Genomic DNA, 6,000 nt, shown 5'->3' with positions numbered 1-6,000 from the left:
ATGATTTTAGATGGGGGAGAGAGCTTCAAACTGCTTTTTCATGATAAAAATAATTTTTTTGGGCTAATAAACCCAATTACAAAGTTTCTTAAAATCGCCTGTGTCACTTTAAGATAACAAAACATCATTTTAGAGAATGGGGAGTCAAAGAAAGGTGGATAGGGAGTATAGTAGAAAAATAGTAACCAATGAGGCCCTGTAGACTCCGATGTATAGGGCATGTGTTCTACCTCCTAAATTTTCTTTTACTGATTAGTCAGATACTAAACTTTTTTAAGTTTCTTTTTCCTGACTGTATTTTTTTTACTTCACTACATTGTTATGGGGGAAGCCATTTTGCCTGTGCTGTTCTTAACAGCATTTAGTGTCATCCTTTACAGCAAGACTCATGGCCATAGACGACAATATACAGACTCTGTCCCCTTGAGATGAATGTGAGACATTACTGAGCGTGCTCTGTGACCTCTGAAAAGGTCATTCCACAGGTAGCTGCTATTGTCTCCTCTACCTACTGGTGTAACATGATGCTGCAATGCTGTACAGATCACTTTACAGCAGCCTACACGGACTCAACAGGAAGTCTCAGCTTAGTTCTAGCCCCAGTGGTGAGAATGAAAACTTCACAATATCAGGATTATTTTGTACAGTGGTGCATTTCAGGACTATGCTTGTAATCCAAATCACTCTTAAATCAAGGCAAACTTTTCCATAAGAAATCTGCACAAGCCAAAAAGACATAAATTGCTGCACATCGCACCCATGGCTAACACTAAGGCTTGTTCAGCTACATTTAAAACCAACATCAGAAGTTAGTATATAATTTGGCCAAACCATATTGCCTCATGTACCACGTGCAGGTCTTCTGATACACATGAGTCCCTAACCAAAAAACATCACTGTGCCAGTCAGTGACCACAGTCCCCGCAAAACGTGTGCAAGCAGAGAAGGGGGGCCACTGCAATGGCCCTGCAACCCCATTGTCACAGGACCAGACCCTAAAGGGCCCCTCCGGACCCGGGGATTGCGGTCGCTGACCGACACAGTGATGTTTTTTGGTTAGGGACTCATGTGTATCAGAAGACCTGCACGTGGTACATGAGGCAATATGGTTTGGCCAAATTATATACTAACTTCTGATGTTGGTTTTAAATGTAGCTGAATAAGCTTTCGTGTCAGCCATGGGTGTGATGTGCAGCCATTTCTGTCATTTTGGCTTTTCCATAAGAAATTATTGAAATGCAAGCAATTGGTTCAACACCCCAAAAATAATTACTTTTAAAAAAAATTCTGAACAACATGTAAAACTAATTAAATATTCAGAAACAGTTGAACAGGTCATATTATAAGTTAAAGGGGTACTCCGGGCAAAATGTATTTTTTAATATGTAATTTCATAAGGAAAGTTATACAAATCACTAATATACACTTATTATGGGAAATGCACATATAGCGTAATTTCCCTCAATTTAGTACATCAGGCAGGCTCACTTGTATGCACCAGCAGAGGGCGCATGTAGAAGTATAGAATTAGAATAGACGTAGATAAATCAGTGCCTTTCCCTCCCTTCCTGTGCTTGCAATGTCCCATCCCACTGCCTGTCTCCCTACGTGCTTTCCGGTCCTGATACACCCGATCCCATGCAGCAGGGTGAGCACTCCTTATTTGCCGATCACCCGGCTGCAGAGGCCGTCCAGGTGCCCGACTGCTCACCCCGCCACCCGGTCCCATACAGAAGCGCCCACCCCATCCCAGCGGGCTGAGCGCTCCTGCACCTCCTCCCACCACCTGCCTGTGGTCTATTAGCCCCAAGCCCTCACCCCGCCGCCCGGTTCAATGCAGCAGCGCACACCCGATCCCGACGGGGTGAGCGCTCCTGCACCTCCTCTCGCAAGCTACCTGTGTCATAACCCCAAGCCCTTACCCCGCCCCATACAGAAACGCTCCCCCTGTCCTGGCGGGGTGAGCGCTCCTGCACCTCCTCCCGCCAACTGCCTGTGTGATAGCCCCCGGCCAGGAGAAACTGCAGGAGCGCTAAGGGCTCGGGGGCTATCACACAGGCAGGTGGCGGGAGGTGCAGGAGCGCTCACTCCGCCAGAACCAGGACGGGGGGAGCGCTTCTGTATGGGACCAGGGGCCGGGGTAAGGGCTCGGGGGTTATGACACAGGTAGCTGGCGGGAGGAGGTGCAGGAGCGCTCACCCTGTCGGCACCGGGACCGGGTGAGCGCTGCTGCATGGAACCGGGCGGCGGGGTGAGCGCTTGGGGGCTAATAGACCACAGGCAGGTGGGAGGAGGTGCAGGAGCGCTCAGCCCGCCGGCACAGGGATGGGGTGAGCACTTCTGTATGGGACCGGTGGCGGGGTGAGCAGTCGGGCACTTGGACGGCCTCTGCAGCCGGGTGAGCTAATAAGGAGCGCTCACCCCGCTGCATGGGACCGGGTGTATCAGGACCGGAAAGCAAGTAGGGAAACAGGCAGTGGGATGGGACATTGCAAGCACAGGAAGGGAGGGAAAGGCACTGATTCATCTACGGCTATTTTAATTCTATACTTCTACATGCGCCCCCTGCTGGTGCATACAAGTGAGCCTGCCTGATATACTAAATTGAGGGAAATTGCCCTATATGTGCATTTCCCATAATAAGTGTATATTAATGATTTGTATAACTTTTCTTATGAAATTACATATTAAAAAATACATTTTGCCCCAAGTACCCCTTTAATGTGCAGTATAGCAATCAGCATATGGAGTACAAGGTATAGTAAATGCATAAATCTGAAAAAAACAGCAACAGTTTGTAGATACAGGATAGAGCTGCAGATCCCCATAATGCAGTACAGTGACAGAGACTTTTTTATACAGCAGTGTGAATGCAGACACATTATAGCAGCATTGTGTATAGCTAAGTGTAAGTGCAGACACATTATAGCAGCAGTGTGTATAGCTGAGTGTAAGTGCAGGCCCATTATAGCAACAGTGTGTATAGCTGAGTGTAAGTGCAGGAACATTGTAGCAGCAGTGTGAATAGTTGAGTGTAAGTGCAGGCACATTATAGCAACAGTGTGTATAGCTGAGTGTAAGTGCAGGTACATTATAGCAGGAATAGAGAGGATTGGAAACACAAGGGCTGACCGAGACTGCAGGGAGCATGAAGTAATAAGCAGGGCAGATGTGGGTACATAACTACAACACTCTGGGGAGAGAGGGGTTACAGCTATGGGGAGATTACCTCTAGTCCTGTCCCCTGATACAAGCCCCAGTCTGAAGTGGATCTGCTAAGATTTGGAAGGCGAGGGAGACTTCCTGGGTCAGAGTACAGGGCTGTAAACCCCGTTATGCAGGCCATGCCCCTCTCCCACTCACACCCACTCTTAAACCAAAGCAATGCTCTTAAACCAAGTTACAATTTTTTAAAACTGTGATTGCTTCTTGCAAAACGCTCTCAATCTAAGTTACTCTTAAACCAAGGTACCACTGTAATATAAATAGAAAAATGGAAATTTAGTTTAAAGTTTAACATAATAGTCATTTTCTGATGACACTGTCCCTTAAAATTTTTACTATAACAGGTACATACATTGAAAAGGCCATGCTTAAAGAAGAAGTCTGGCAAAAAATTTTTATTATTGAATTGCCCCCAAAAAGGTATACAAATCCCCAATATACACTTATTACGGGAAATGCACATGAAGTCCTTTTTCCCTGCACTTACTACTGCATCAAGGCTTCGCTTCTAGAATAACATGGTGATGTCACTTCCTGGATAACATGGTGATGTCACTTCTAGAATAACATGGTGATGTCACTTCCTGGATAACATGGTGATGTCACGACCCGACTCCCAGAGCTATGCAGGCTGTGGCTGCTTGAGAGGATGATGGCAGACGGACACAGGGTACTGGAGGGACACTGAGCACCCCTCTGCCATCATCCTCTTCAGCAGCCACAGCCCGCACAGCTTTGGGGGTCGGATCGTGACATCACCATGTTATCCAGGAAGTGACATCACTATGTTATCCAGGAAGTGATATCACCATGTTATCCAGGAAGTGACATCACCATGTTATCCAGGAAGTGAAGCCTTGATGCAGTAGTAAGTGCAGGGAAAAAAAGCACTTTATAAGCATTTCCCATAATAAGTGAATAATGGGGATTTGTATAACTTTTGGGGGCCAATATAATACTTTAATAAAAGTTTTTGCCGGACCACTCCCTTTGACCAGACTTCCTGTGATGGATTTTCTGGAGTAGGAGACTACTTTTTAATGCAATTTTGGCTGGTTGTCTCAATGATTTCTCACTGTACTATATGGGGACAAAATAGGTAGAAACTGGAGTAAGACAATGTGGATACGGTGCCCCCACCAGTGTCTCTCTGGATCTTGAAAGTGAATGACCTGCAATATATGGAGGACTTGTCCTCTTCCTTACACAACTCAAATGCGAAATTCACCAAAAGATGGTATGACTGGATGCTCTTCAAGGATATGTCCGACTATGCATCCTTGTTGAGCACAGCGGGCTCTCCCTGAACTAGGGAAGCCGCTACTTTTGGATCTGGGGATCATTGCCCCCCAAGTGGGTTGTCACGAGATACCTTGTTCTCTGGCCTCCCCCCTTCTTTTAGTTTTTTCTTTCTTTCGCCAGCTCTTCTCTCTTAAAATTGCTAAAAAACATTTATTGGGAGTGGTCTTGGCATGGCCCTGGGGGCCTCCTGATTCAAAGTGCAGGGATTCATGCTGCAGATATTTTTCTGATAATTTTCTGTATATATCTGCTGTGTTTACATATTTTGTTGATTGGGGAGGTCGGATGGGTATGTTGCTGATCCGCCTCCATTTGTCCACAATAAAATTAGGGATAAAAAAAAGGCAATGTGGATACAAAAATTAAAGGTGGCAGGGCTGTGGAGTCGGAGTCAGAGCTAGTTTTAGCTGGAGTCGTAAAGATTGTACTGACTCCCGCTTTTAAAAATATATAATTGAGTTTTCATATGGATTTTTAGAAATGTTTCTCATTAATATAGTTTATGTTCTATCAGTTTAAGCCCCTGCCTGCTTTTTATGTTTGCCTTAAAGGGGAACTCCAGGTAGAGGTTAAAAAAATGAAACTCCTGCAGAAGCATAAAACATTACTTACCTATCTATCTCAGTTTTGAAACTACCAAAAATCCATTTGTTTTGGGGGTTTTTGTTCTGTATTGTGTTTCTGTACTTCCCGGTTGAGCAGTTCTCAGCTGTTCATCACAGTCTCTTACCCTACCCATTCCCCACCCACAGCTGTTGCAGAACATCTAGGCTGTGTTCACACTTTGCAGTTTCATTGCGTTACTGAATTATTTGCAGTACTTCATCCTTTTATTGTGGTCCCACAAACGCTACCTGTAACACCACACAGCACGCTGTATTCTCTACCTGTACCACACAGCACGCTGTATTCTCTACCTGTAACACCTCACAGCACGCTGTATTCTCTACCTGTAACACCACACAGCACGCTGTATTCTCTACCTGTAACACCACACAGCACGCTGTATTCTCTACCTGTAACACCTCACAGCACGCTGTATTCTCTACCTGTAACACCACACAGCACGCTGTATTCTCTACCTGTAACACCACACAACACTGTATTCTCTACCTGTAACACCACACAGCACGCTGTATTCTCTACCTGTAACACCACACAGCACGCTGTATTCTCTACCTGTAACACCACACAGCACGCTGTATTCTCTACCTGTAACACCATACAGCACGCTGTATTCTCTACCTGTAACACCACACAGCACGCTGTATTCTCTACCTGTAACACCTCACAGCACGCTGTATTCTCTACCTGTAACACCACACAGCACGCTGTATTCTCTACCTGTAACACCACACAGCACGCTGTATTCTCTACCTGTAACACCACACAGCACGCTGTATTCTCTACCTGTAACACCGCACAGCACACTGTATTCTCTACCTGTAACACCACACAGTACTCTGTATTCTC

Source organism: Dendropsophus ebraccatus, chromosome 3, assembly GCF_027789765.1.
Source record: "Dendropsophus ebraccatus isolate aDenEbr1 chromosome 3, aDenEbr1.pat, whole genome shotgun sequence".
NCBI classification, from domain to species: Eukaryota; Metazoa; Chordata; class Amphibia; order Anura; family Hylidae; genus Dendropsophus; species Dendropsophus ebraccatus.
Note: the sequence above shows the minus strand (reverse complement) of the source record.